Below are 15,000 nucleotides of genomic sequence, written 5' to 3' on the forward strand. Positions count from 1 at the left end.
GCTTCATAAACAAAACATTCCAATTGTTTTCCCTAAATGATCCATATATTACTTAATATTTCATTTAGCTAATAACAGCATGTAACGAAATCATAAAGATAACATAGCAGATAGAACTAAATCATATATATTTTTTACAAGTACAAAAATATCGTCCCAGGAAAAGAATTTTAGATTCTATAATGCGATACATATATATGCAAATTTATACATACATACATACGTGTATGTATATGTATATATATATACAAACACACACACACACACACACACACACACACATACACACACACACATATGTATATATACATATATGTGTGTGTGTGTGTGCGCATATATATATACATATATATATATATATATATATATATATATATATATATATATATATAGGTATGTATGTATATATGTATATAAATATGTATATATAAATACATATATATATATATATATATATGCATGGTACACAGATACATACATACACACACACACACGCACACACACACACACATATATACATATACATATATATATATATATATATATATATGCAAATATATATATATATATATATATATATATATTATTACGGTTGTTGTTGTTTAGGGGAATGATGTAACTACATATCCATAATAAAGTTTGCTGCAATTGGCTTAACCTCGTGCATTATATTTCATATATTTTCCAGGTTCTTTGAGTATATTTAGTTTATCAAAATTATGTATTAGAATTATATATGTAGTTTCATTTAGCGTATTCAGATATTAGAATTGTTTATAGATTTACTAAGTTTTTGTTCCTCCTTTTATATTATTTTTATTTGATATTTATAAAGCGCAAGTAATGTCTTATTTTTATTTATCAAAAACCCAACCCATTGCACATCCTCACCAAAATTTGCCCGAAACCATCACACAAAACATCATGAATAATTATCTATAATTAAACACAACACCATCAACATTCTCGTTGTAAATATGATTTGATATGTATATCTTACGATTTTCCGTAGTGAAACGTCACAAGATTCTTGGGTCACAGCTGAGGAGTAGCGAGGTTAGTTAACCGAGCTGCCCAGTTCAATGGCTGAACAACTCTCTCTCTTCGGGCTTTCTTACCCTTTTATATAGGCCTTCTTCTTGGTGGGTTCGCAGGGCAGCGTCTTGAGAAGTGGCGCGGAGGTTCGCATCGCTTGTTCTCCAACGAGGTCGTTGGAGGTCAAGACGTTTGGTTTTCAATTGAGAATTTCTCGACGATAAATCGGTAATTGCAGACGGAATGGCGGCAGTTGTAGCAATATATATACATATATATATATATATATATATATATATATATATATTTATATGTATATATATTATTATATATATATACATATATCCATTTATATATTTATATGTATATATATATATATATATATATATATATTATCATATGTATAAATATATATACATATATTCATTTATATATTTATATTCATATATATATACATATATATATATATATATATATATATATATATATATATATCATATGTATAAATATATATACATATATTAATTTATATATTTATATGTATATATGTATTGTTATATATTTAAATATATATACATATATTAATCTCTATATTTATCTATCTACTTATATATATGTGTGTGTGTGTATGTGTGTGTGTGTGTGTGTGTGTGTGTGTGTGTGTGCGTGTGTATGTGTGTGTGTGTGTTTGTTATCCTTGTTTGAATATTAAAGGGAGTATAGTTACTCTATACTCCCTAACTCATTTAATTACTTACTCAATAAGAACGGGTGTGTGTCTGTTGGGAGTGATAAGAGTGCAATTCGCTTCTGCAAATGGCGTCCATTTCTCCCCTTCAGCTTTCATTTTCGGAGCGTCGTTCTTTCCTTTTTCCCTGCAGGTCCTTTCGTGGTGGAAGTATAAAAACCAAACCACAGACACTGACATTGAATCTCAAAACCCTTGGATAATAAGCGTAAAGTCTCTGTAGACATAATATTTGCAAATGATTTCCTCTGTAAAGTCATCGCTTACTAAATGTCGCTCAAAACAGTTAAATTAAATATGTGGATTAACTCGAGGAAGAGATCGGAAAATAATAAACACTCTACCAGAGGGTTTAAGGTTGGTTGTCTCTCTCTCTCTCTCTCTGTCTGTTTCATTATATATATATGTATATATATATCCATCCTTCCTCTCTCTCCCCTTACCTCCCTCTCTCTCTCGTGTGTGTGCATGCGTGCGTGCGTATATGCGTGCGTGCGTGCATGCATGCATGCGTGTTGTGTGCATATGTATCCCATGATTGTTCTGCATGATCGAAAACGAGACACTACTTTGATTCCGAGTTATAGTTCGACGCGGAAGGAGTCAAGCGCAGGTCGTAGAGGCGAGCAACCGACGCCCGCACACCAACCATCGCTTAAAACGCCCGCTTTTCCTCTAAAGGTATAAACGGGCAGCAGAGGAGGAGTGGGGGGGGGGGGGGCGCTCTCGATATGCGATGGGTTTGCATTACGCGTAGCGGGTAAGACAGACTTTTCATACGTGAAAGTGTACATGATTCGATTGTTATATGTATGCTTTTTTATGTTTTCCTCCACAAAACTCTCTTCATAGGTACCACGACGCAAAAAAAAAAAGTAATTGCTTAGTGAGTAAAATTGGTAAAACAATGTAAAAGGGTGGCCACACGCGCGTGTTATCACCAACAAATATTTGTGTGTGTGTGTGTAGGCCTACTCAATCATTTGCCCTCCAAATGCCAACTTGCACCTGTGTGCTTGTGTATCGAAAACGAAGCTTGTAACACAGTCCAAAATTTCTGCAGACTCAGAGGAGGATCCAATTTCATTCCGTCTTTTGTTGCTCTCTGCTGATCGAGCGAAGGGAAAATATTCAGTCCAAAAGGAATAACAGGCAAAGCTACTCTATATTCAGTGGCATTTATCTTCACTGATAGAAGAGTCAGATGATTTAGCAAACTTAGCTTCTACTATAATATATATATGTATGTGTGTGTGTGTGTGTGTGTGTGTGTGTGTGTGTGTGTGTGTGTGTGTGTGTGTATTCTTATTTTTGTGTAAATTGAAAGACCTTGCACCCCCCCCCCCCCCATCTTCTGTCTTGTAGTGACTCCCAACACTTGGCAAGATATATCTTTACCGTGAAATCACTTAATATTTTAGTATTTCTTAAATATATTGTTTGCACATAGCTAACATTTTGTTAGATTTACTGAGTAAGATACGAAGAGAATCATGTGTCCGACATGTGTCAGATATATGATGTGACAAATAATGTGTAAAACAAAAACATATAAAATGAAATAAGACAAGAATCCAACAACAAACTTCCACGAACACAGTAACACAACAAAAAAAAACATAAATTGTAAAACGCATAACGCGTAAAACGTGACACTGAACAAATACGTGGCACTGAAGAAATACGTAACACGTGGCACTGAACAAACACATAAGGCGTGGCAATGAACAACTACGTGGCGCGTGATACTGAACAAACACGTAACACTAAAAAAAAACGTGATACGTGACACTGAACAAACACGTAACATGTGACACTGAACAAACACGTGATACTTAACACATAACGGTAAGCACTGAACAAACGCGTGGCACAGTACATAACGCCTATTAAACGCAACACTTAACGCAAAACTAGACACACTTTGGGTACACTGACCTACGGAAAAGATAAACTAGACTAACTACACTACATCGGTGTAACAGGGTACCGGAATGCAGAGGTTAAATCACGAGCACATAAGGGGTACATAGCCTGCGGGGGTACAGCAACCATCGGGGGAGAAACTCAGCTCCTGCTTTCAATTGCCTCCTCCAGAAGCCTGTGCCTCTCTGTCTGCGAAAAGTCCTGCGAAGGTGGACATAGGTATACCCGAATGTCTTGAATACGGGCCGAGAAGGTCGTTCGCTCGTTCATGTGGAAGAAACGGTATCCCACGGGAGACGGGAGTACCAAAAGCATGACGTGGCACAGTGGTGGGGCGTTGTGCCACTACTCTCTCTCTCTCTCTCTCTCTCTCTCTCTCTCTCTCTCTCTCTCTCTCTCTCTCTCTCTCTCTCTCTCTCTCTCTCTCTCTCTCTCTCTCTCTCGATGGCGTTGGCTGGTACTGGACTACGAGATAATCACTGAATATTCACGACTGTTCTCGTCGATCTTAGCGAGGAGCGCCGTGGAAGACGAAGTCCCTGTAGATGATGGACTCGTTGTACTTGAATTTTGTGCATTACCGTGAGTACTAACACGTCTCTTCGATGTAGCGGTGTCATCTGGGTTGCATTCAGATGGTAAGCTCGACGTAGAACTTTGTCCAGCAGGTCCAAGTATGACATCCAGGACAGGGAAGCATATTCCAAGAAAAGGACGAGTTTTGGTATTGTATAACATCTACGATATACACGATGTTTGATTTTTCTGCGGAGAGTCACTCTTCTCTCTCTCTCTCTCTCTCTCTCTCTCTCTCTCTCTCTCTCTCTCTCTCTCTCTCTCTCTCTCTCTCTCTCTCTCTCTGTCTTTCATTTCCCACTTTCCTCCCTTTCTTTTCCTCTTTCTTCCCTCTCTCTAAACGCCATAGAATATGTCACTCTTTGGTCACTGAACTTCGAAAATGAATATTGCAATCAGAGGATGACATATAATATATATCATAGATGGTAAACTGGGAGAGCGAGAGACAACACTAACAATGAACTTAGTAAAATATTTGCGTAGCGCAGGGGGAATATGTTCTCTTTTACTGAAAAATATTATATCCCATAGAGATTTATTATAAACTATACAGTAAATGTGAAAAAAATTGTATTCTGTTATCCCATATTGTATTCCATATCAATAGCCATGACAACACGCATCACACTCTCTGTATTCATGCAGGTCCACACGCACTGTATATTTTGTTGCCTTTTCCAAGCTGTCACTCCCAAATGACTGGCAACCGTATATACTGCCACAGCCCATCTGGCATCCAAACTGAAAGTGACAGAGCAAATATGAATGTCAAAATGACATTGAGCAGGGGCCCATATGCATCCCCACTTCCTGCGTCACTGTCTCTGGTCATATTTGGACTGCCTGGGGGTTCTTGTCATGGCAGTATCGACTCTTCGATATCTAAATGTCTCGCTTTGTTGACAGATCGAAGGCTTGAGATAGCCTCGGATGACTCCTTTCGGATGGAATATTCAATTTCGTTTAGAAAGCGAAGTGCTATGCTATTTTGTTTGTGTCAGCAATATTGAAAGCTATTGTTTTTCCCTTAGTATTTAATCTCATCTAATTCAAACGTAAGTTCTCCGTATTAGGGACAGTCATTTACCCAAGGCATACCACTAATTACCGAATGCAGTTGTACATTTCTTAAAACTCTTGGACCTTACGAATCTGTGCAATTAAATCCTTACGAACTAAAACCGTAAAAAATAAACCCGAATAAGCAATTTTTCGCATCGGGGGGAATGAGGTATCTGGACAAGCCACGCGAGAAGACTGAAAGAAACGGGACAGCAATCTAAAACCATACGTTCAAGCATGAGGATTCAAAAGCTGATGAAGGGAAGTAATAAAAGGCAACACATGGAAAGAAAGGGAAGTGAGAAATGTGAATTGAGCATGGATGAAGTAAGGGATCGAAAGAGCGCGTGCGCCGTGCGAGAGGCCGGCAGGGAATAACGGTCAGTCGGAGGCGGGAGGGCACGAGACGGACGGCGAGAAGCTTTTTGCCGAAAGGCCTTCGGGTAATGTAGGAGGGGCTGGCCGAAAGAGACGCTGACGCAGGAATCATAAGGCAAGCGGAAGAAACGTGACCTTGATTGAGAGGGGAAATGTAACTATATTGTACAAAAGGCAAAATAATCTCTCGTGAATTCTGGGTTCATCAGAAATAATCGACTTAAATAAATCAATCTATAATCCGAATTGATTATCTTATTTGTTTTTATTTAAAAAAATATTTCCTTAGTTTCTGGTTTTCTGTGATTTATGTTTAAGATCAGACCAGAATATTTTCTATTTCTTTTTGCATGGACATCTAATAACCATCTCATTTCTGGTAGTTTATGCAATAAATAAAAAAAAAAAAAAATCTGCCATGAACGTCGTGAGTACAAAAAACTTTCAACAAATGTTGCACGCCTATTAAAAATGATTCAATAAATACAGGTCATATGCAGTTATTAATACTTTTTGTTTAGATTAGTTAAGCGGACGAAAACTCTAGGGACGAGTGCGCGATGCTCAGTCCTCCCGCCGAGGTTGTTTCCTCTTGCTCAGCACAAGCGAGGGGCCCTCTCTTTCGCTTGCCAAAAGGTCAATTGCAGTATCTTTCTTTCTGTCCCACTCTCTTCCCCTCCCCTCTCTCTCACCATCTATCTATCTAAATCTATCTATTAACGTAAAACCTCATCAACTGGGAAGAAGCTTCATGGTCATTGCTCAGTAGAAAAGAGAAATGGAATGCACTATACAGTTAACATTCTTTGATATAGTATGTGTGTCTATTTCCACTTAATAAATCTACGGTACTTTCCAATGCCCTAATTCCGACGCGATTTAAAACATCGGAATATAGAACCCTGTACTTGTATCACCGTGGGTTAGACCGCCTCAGTATTTTTTTCCATCGAGACAGAAGAAGTGAATATTTGATAGCGCCTAAATGCAACAGCAGATCTGCAGCAACGATAATGATAATGAAAACACACATATGCACTGCTACTACTATTTGTAGCAATAATAATGATAATGATAACGATAATAACAGTGATAAAAACAAATATAGTAATAATGAAAAAAATGTAGTAATAAGAAAAAGATAATAATAATGATAATATGAATATGAATAATACAAGTAATAACGATATCAATAATGAAGATGATGATGATAATGATAATGATAATAATAATGATGATGATCATCATCATCACAATAATAATCATAATCATATCATCGTCATAATAATAATAACAATGATAATGTTAATAACAATAATGAAAACGAAAATGAAAATGAAAATAAAAATAATTGTGATAATGGTAATATTGATAAAAATAACAACAAAAATAATAATAATAGTGATGATAATAATTACAACAACAATAAAATTAATTATAGTAATAGTAATAATGATAACGATAATATTGATGATGATAATGGTGATGCTGATTATGATGATGATAGTGGTGATAATAATAATTTTGATGATTATAATTAGGATAACAATAATAATAAAAGTAGTGATAATAATAAATATCATCATCACATCATCACCATCATCATCATCATCATCATCATCATCATCATCATCATCATCATCATCATCATAATAATAATAATAGTAATAATAATAATAATAACAATAATAATAATAATAATAATAATAATAATAATAATAATAATGATAATAATAATAATAATCATAATAACAATAATAATAATAATAATAATAATAATAATAATAATACAAATAATAATGATAATAGGAACAACAACAACAACATTAGGATAATAATACCAATAATGTACTGGAGGTTACTATTTTCAATGAAATCATTAACGATAGTATATATGGTTTCATGCCCATACCTATCTCAATATTCTTCAATTATTGGGCATAACGGTAGATAGTTTCAAGGGTGTGAACATACGGCTTCCTGCACACCCTACACCTCAACTCTATGAGGAATATTAGATTCCCAATAATATTTATATCCCAATCGTAACCTAGGTATCAACCCTTTTCTTGTCACCTTATTAGTTATTCCGTAAATATGTTTCGTTTTTGATGTTGATCTGCTAACTCTTAATCTCTGCGCCACGTTCATTATCAGCCTTAAAAGAGAGTTTTTCCTTTTTAACATGTTGTGAACATGGCTAGGTGTTACGCCTATATCACACTCAAAAACGGCTTGTTGGGCTGCTGACTTTGATAAGTTATCAGCCACATCATGGAAGTTGATGTCAGTATGAGATGATATCCAAAGCAATTTAATGTTAACGCCCTTACGATGAAGTCTATTTAGTCTGTGTCTTGCTGTACAAACAATCCCCGTGACATCATTTTTTAAACTCACAGTTTAATGTCGCCGTATTCTGTGTTTAGGTTTAGGATTTTCTCGTACTTCTTCGTTCTGCTCCATCATAATATAGTTGTCCTCGTCTCTTCGTGCCTTCGGGCACCACATGTCTCCATCTGTTGGCCCATAATAAATAAACCTACGGAAGGCGCCTTCCATACCTACCTCATGACAAGCACTGATTGATTGATTATTTAAAATTATCTGCCGCGTTAACAGCTAAGGTCATTAGCGGCGAACACCTTGTTAGACTGAAATATTAAAATATTTAAAACGTTCAAAATATATCAATGTTATAAATAACAATAAAAATGATATTAAAAATCGAAGCATAAATATTATGCTCTAAATGTCTAAAAACTATTCCATAAACATTATGCCTAATTAAATTTTATTGAAAATATTATTTCCCTAAGGAAAACAATAAGACCTTCTAAGTCACAGTCCTCCCCCAATACATTTTTCAGTGTATATGGGGGAGACGAGTACCTTCCTCTTTGGTCTGAGAATGTTGCACATCTTTCCATTACATGTACGACCGTTAATGGCTCTTGGCATTCCTCACAGCGTGCTTCACTTTTAGCCATCATCGGCCCTCGAGTCAGTCTTGTGTGCCCGATTCTCAGCCTTGTTATTACAACTTCTACTTGTCGGTTGGGGTGGATGCTGGTCACCCAACTGCCAAGGTCATCTCTAATCTCTCGCAGTTTATTTCTAGAGGTATGCCTCCATTGTTCCCTCCATTTATCACGAAGACAACTATTGATGCTGGGTTTCAAGTCAGTGTATGGGAGAGGAAAAAGAGCATCAAAGGGCTGAGTGGCAGCTGCCTTGGCCTTCTGATCAGCTCGTTCATTCCCACTGATACCAACATGTGCTGACATCAGTGCAAGCCAATCTTGAACCTCCCTCACCACTGGATGTGATGAGTTTAAGCTCTTGATTGCTTGCAGGGCACTACGAGAGTCACAATATATTACCACATAATAGTTTGTAAAATCTCTAGTCATCTTGACTGCTGCAAGGATGGCATGCAACTCTGCAGTGAAAATCGAGGTTAATCGAGAAAGCCTGCCAGATGCAGTCTTCTTTCTGCTTACTGCTGCAAAGCCCACACCATTTTCAAATTTCGAACCATCTGTATATATTGCATATGATCCTTGGTACTTAGAAGTGTGTTGAAGAAATATCTCTGACTTCTGCTTCGGATCTCTCCCCTTTCCCGATTCCGACCTAATCCAGCTCGACTTGATTAGTCCAAGGGGGGACTTGGGAAGTTCCAACAGCCACTGACCACATGTTTGCCTAGATGCAGGTGATTAATGTTAAGACAGTTTAGTGCATATGATGAAGAGAGGGAGTCAGTTACAATAAGTGTATTTGTTTCTGTTTGATCAGCTGCTTTAAGAACAACAAGTAAAGCAAATAGCTCAGCCTGGAGTCGATGTCCAGTTGTTGAGTCTGATGCCAACTTCATGAATTTGCCCATTGTCACTGTGTTTAACAGCAGCACATCCTGACATACCCTTCTGTGGTATTACCGAACCGTCAGTGTATATCACTTGCCTGATAGAGTATTCTTTCTTTCTCACGTTTGTGTTTAATACCTTCAGAAAAGTCATTCATACCATAGGTAATCATACTGTGCATTTTTTTTTTTTTTTTTTTTTTTTACCCAAGCAAATTTATATCTCCCGGTGTGAAAGAATGTTTGTCGAGCTGCTTTTGCTTGTCATTTCATGATCTTAATAATTTTAAAGCTATCATAAAATTAAGTTCGATTATCCTTTGTTGGATACTCGTATTTCAAGTTCTTTACACCTTTGTTGTTCTCGTACAGCCAAGTTAATTCTTAAGGCTAAACTTTGCATCATTTCTAACTTTCTAATCGATCTACTTGATTGATTAATACTGGAGCAGCATAATCTATCAATGGTCGTATATATGTAATGTACATTAACCTGACAGTTCTCATTGTTGCTCCAGACGTGATATTGTTGCCGGCAACCGTCCTCAGGGCAGTCAGTCTACTCCTGCATTCTTGCTTTAAGCATTCAACATGTTATGGCTGATGAGGAATCACGACTCCTAGATATTTGTAGGTCTCGACTTGCTCAATATCCATGCAATTTGCCTTAAATTTCTTGTTTCTATCTTCACTGTTGGGACTTTATATTTTCGTTTTCTCTGTGGAGATAACTAATCCTAGTTTATTACATATAGAAGACTGTTCATGCACTCTCCATTTCGTGATCGCTTTTTGTATGAATGAGAAAATCATCAGCATAAATGAATACAAGACTGCTGACCATCGTTGACAGACTGTATTCACTATAACACTGAACAAAAGATCTCAGGTGTTTTGTGTCTCTTATAAAAACAAAAATACATCTGTGGCAAAGTGAGTGGACCAACCTGGACATAACAAAACAAAACCGTAATAGAAATGTGGGACATAGCCCACAGAAGAAACAGAAGAGAAGAGGTAGTGTTGGCGCGCCTGAGAACAAACACCACAAGAATAACCCACCTCACACCATATATTGACAAGAAATTTCCTCCACAGTCCCCCCATTGCACAATCCACTTTACAATAGCACATCTTCTCATAACCTGCCATAGATACAACGACAATAGACAAACCTTAAAATATTATTGCAGAATTAAAAATATGCCATTCACAACATCAAATCTATTATCAGATAATTAAAAAACTAATATATAAAGTAAATGTCTTTCTAAGGGAGACAAACCTTTATGACCTTATATAAATTGATATAATGAAGGGGGTCCACTGGCTTAATAACCTTGGCCACATGTCGCTGGTTGATAGCCAAGAAATCCAAGAGAGAAAGAAGAAGAAAGTGGGAAGACACAAGGGGTATAGGCTGTCAGTGACCGTCCTTAGAGGTCGATGTAGACCCGGCGGAAGCTAGTGACGTTGTAAGTTGTAAGGACGAGGTTTTGATGGCGGTAAGGTCTGATTTTGTTAAGCTTTCTATTTTTTGTAGTATAAAATATATATATATATTTTTTTCTTTTATTGTTCGTTAGTTTTGGTGTGCATGAAGCTTTTCCCTTTTTGTAACTGTTACTAATAGTGTTTTTAAAGGGTGTTTAACCAATAAATCTATTTCTAAGCTTCGTGAGCGAAATTTATCTTTTAATTTAACCTTTTTTAAGAGTCAAATGATACATAATTTGGCTACCTATGGCAAGCAACTGGCAACCTTCCATCAGCCCCTAAGGCTGACACGTACTCCCCTCGGGATTAATCACGCTTACCAGACAGGGACCCTTGTGAATTAGGTCATTCTTCCTTTTCTTACACCTACACATACTTTCCTTTTTATCTAACTACACACTTCTACATGTCTCCCCTTTCGATACATATATTGTTCCTGGACGTACTAACCAGGTAGTGGCAGCGACAAATTAGCAAGGGTAATTAAGAGTCATTAAGTCAATCACTTCACAAGCACCCCATCTCCCAATGTTGCTACATTAGTGGAGCGGATGATACAGAGAGATAAAAAGAGGGAGGAAGCCAGTAGGAAGGAGGAAGATCGTTACCGATGAGAGGAATCCAGTCGGAAGAAGGAAGAAGATCGTTACAGACGAGAGTCTGCCCGTTTTCAGGAGCTGATCCTTCGCCTCACCCCCTAGAAGCCCGTAGCTTCAGCTGCACATTCGCCAGTGAGCTGTTCTGTCGCGTCCAATGCTTCTCACACTCCCCCAACCCCGAAGCCAACAATAAAGCCTCCAAAAGTATCAGCAGCAGATGCGAGTCCCCAACCGTTTCGAGGATGGAAGCTCAAATGGTCTGAATATGCTGTAATGGTAGATATCCTCAGCCTGCCATTATCAAAGCATAATATACAGATATGCTGGTGCCTTACATCTGAGATGCGCCGGGTACTGGAGCACAAGTTTGACATGCCCGCAGACCCAACATGTTCAGTGGACGATGCATTGACAAGTCTAAAATGCCAATAATGAGGCGCTGCGACGAAAAGCCTTCGCCGAGTGCAAGCAAGCAGACCGCGAGAGCTTCGATGACTTTTAGGATATGGCTGAAATTCTTGCTACAGGGTATAAACATTTGCAAGGCACAGGACCAAGCATGCTGTGAGCAGTGGAAGAAACACGGCATACTAATGGGTATATGAGATGAGGAACTTGCCCAGAAGTTCATTGAAAAGGACCACTCAGCAACCTTGCAGGATATTTAGGAGAAATGTAAGTCTCATCAATCATCAAAGACTGTGTCGTCTGCTATGGGGGACACAGCTTCTTCACGTGCTGTTTCTCAGTATAAAAGAAAAAAAAAAAGGCTGCCGTGAAACAGAAGTCAGAGATGAAACATGGTTCACCTCTGCCTAAAAAAGCCTGCAACTCCTGTGGTCATCAACAAGAAAGGCCATTGGGCTACTGCTTCAACGTGTCCTGCCAGGAATGCCAGATGCAAGGTATGCAACCGACAGGGACACTATGATAAATGCTGCCCCAAGAAAAGGAAGGCTAAGAAGTCAAAGGATGAGGACACCAAGCAGAACTTGAAGGTAATAATAAGTTCAGTATCCCCTTCAGCGTTGCATGACAGGAAAGTCACCTCTACTGCACAACCTAAACCTCAGCTTTCCCCTTAAGTAGTCTTGACCTCTCAAAGGAATACTTGGTTCCACCAGCAGAGACTGTATACTACAATGCGGACGGTTCACAGATGCCACATGTGGCTGCATCTATTCGTGGAATCATAACCTATGGGAACCATTCATTGGATTGATGTAAAGCTTTCGCTTACAACCCTTCTGTGCTCTTGTATGGAGTGCATGGATTTAGGGATTGTTCCAGAATATTTCCCCAGGCAGATATCAGATGTGCACATGGCCGATTTAGTTCATGGGCTGGGCAGTGCACCAAACCCTCTTCAGTTGTTGCCTTTACTACTGGACCAGTTGTAATCACCTGAAGAAGCAAGGAAATATTTCCTGCATCAGTATGCAGATGTCTTGGTGAAGAAGGACGACTTGCAGTCAGGTGCAATGTGGATCCCATTTCTTGACCGTGTTTCTTTAAAGGAACACGGTCGTTTGGGCCATCAGCAAGTGCAAGTTCTTTCTTCGTGGACTTCAGAATTTCAGTGTGATGACAGATCACTATTGGTTCCCATTTTGAACCATTATTCCCTGGATGAATTTGAAAACATGTCTCCAGTGTATGAAGGAAAAGGTTGCACCCTATATGTTTACTGCAATGTAGCATGCAGTTAAGTTGTGCATCCCTGATGCCCACTCCCAATCACCTGTGAATCGACCAATGATGAAAGATGGTTCCTTCAATGGTGAAATGGACACTTCTGTCAAGATTGTAGCTCTGCATGCTGTTCAGTCTTTTAAAGCATCAGAAGCCATAGACAGCTGCATCTAAGGGTACTTCTTATGAGGAGCTGCTTGACCATGTAAAGTCAGAGTTCCCCAGAGGCCGCTACAACCTGCTAAATGCCCTTCATCCCTACTGGAAGATTCGCAATGAGTTGTATAGTGATGGTGATTTGGTGCTGTATGGACCTAGAGTGTTGTCCCTGTTTCTTTACATCTTAGCATCCTAGCTCACCTGCATGACAGCCACTATGGCGCAGAGGCAACAAAGCATTATCCACAGCATTGGCAAGGCATTAATGCAGACATTTTAAACACTGTTTGTGCCTGTAAGCCATGCCAGTGCCCACAGCCTAGTCAGCAACAGGAGCCACTGACTTTTTCAGTGTTGCCTGGAAAACACCTTTTGGTGTATGCTGACCGACTCTCTGGAGAGCCAGCTGTCGTCTTACGTGGAGCTAATGCAACAAGTGCTTCAACGATTATATTCTTCCAGCACGCATTCTGTCATCTGGGTGTGCCAGTTTGCCAGTGTACCGATGGCGGACCTCAGTTCTCCAGCCGGGAATTTTCAACCTTCCTTCAGCGATGGGGAGTGCATCATGTGATGTCGAGCCCCCGTTATCCACAGTCCAATGGGCATGCAGAGGCTGTTGTGAAGAAAGTCAAGTATCTGATCATGAAGATAGCACTCAATGGAATTATTGACAGTGAGGAGGCGTGCCACAATATGAACCAAGGACGTAGAGACCTACTATGACAAGCGTGCTCACTCACTTTCCAAGTTAGACATTGGGACGCATGTGTGAATGCAGGATCCCACATCCAAGCATTGGTATATGGTTGGCACTGTCATGGGTATTGACAAATCTCGCGATCATCACATCAGGCTGCCAAGTGGCCGTATACTGTGGCGCAATCGACGTTTATTGCGCCCTACACAGCTCATGATTGGAAACTCAACTGATTTGGAAAAACAGCTGTCAGACGACGCATCAGTGCCTGTTGAACCTCGACGTTCGGAACGCTTAAATTGAAGACTCCCGCTAGTGAATGTAAATGGGGGAGTGAGATGTGGGTTGTGATAACAAAGTGAGTTGTGATAATGAAGTGAGTTGTGACTGCTATGTTATGATGCCGTTACATACAGGTTGTGATGCTAGTATTAACGTATATATATTGAGATAATTAGGTGATTATATTATACACACTGCCTTTTGTGTGACATGTTATGCCATGTGAAATTTAGAAGATTATGATTAGTTCATATTGCTGTGTAGCATATCACCTATGTGAAATAACGAGATTCTCTGTACGATTTATAGAGTACAATATTTTATATTGTCTCTGTAGTCACACGTCTGGCAGCAATCTCCAATTAACCTACTTTAGTTGTTGTTTTTTGGTGTTTTCTTCATCCTCAAGTATCGTAGAGAAACACCAAACTACAAAAGAACAATAAATAGGCAAGATTAACTCCTGGCGGGT

This window comes from Penaeus chinensis, chromosome 40 (assembly GCF_019202785.1).
Source record: "Penaeus chinensis breed Huanghai No. 1 chromosome 40, ASM1920278v2, whole genome shotgun sequence".
NCBI classification, from domain to species: Eukaryota; Metazoa; Arthropoda; class Malacostraca; order Decapoda; family Penaeidae; genus Penaeus; species Penaeus chinensis.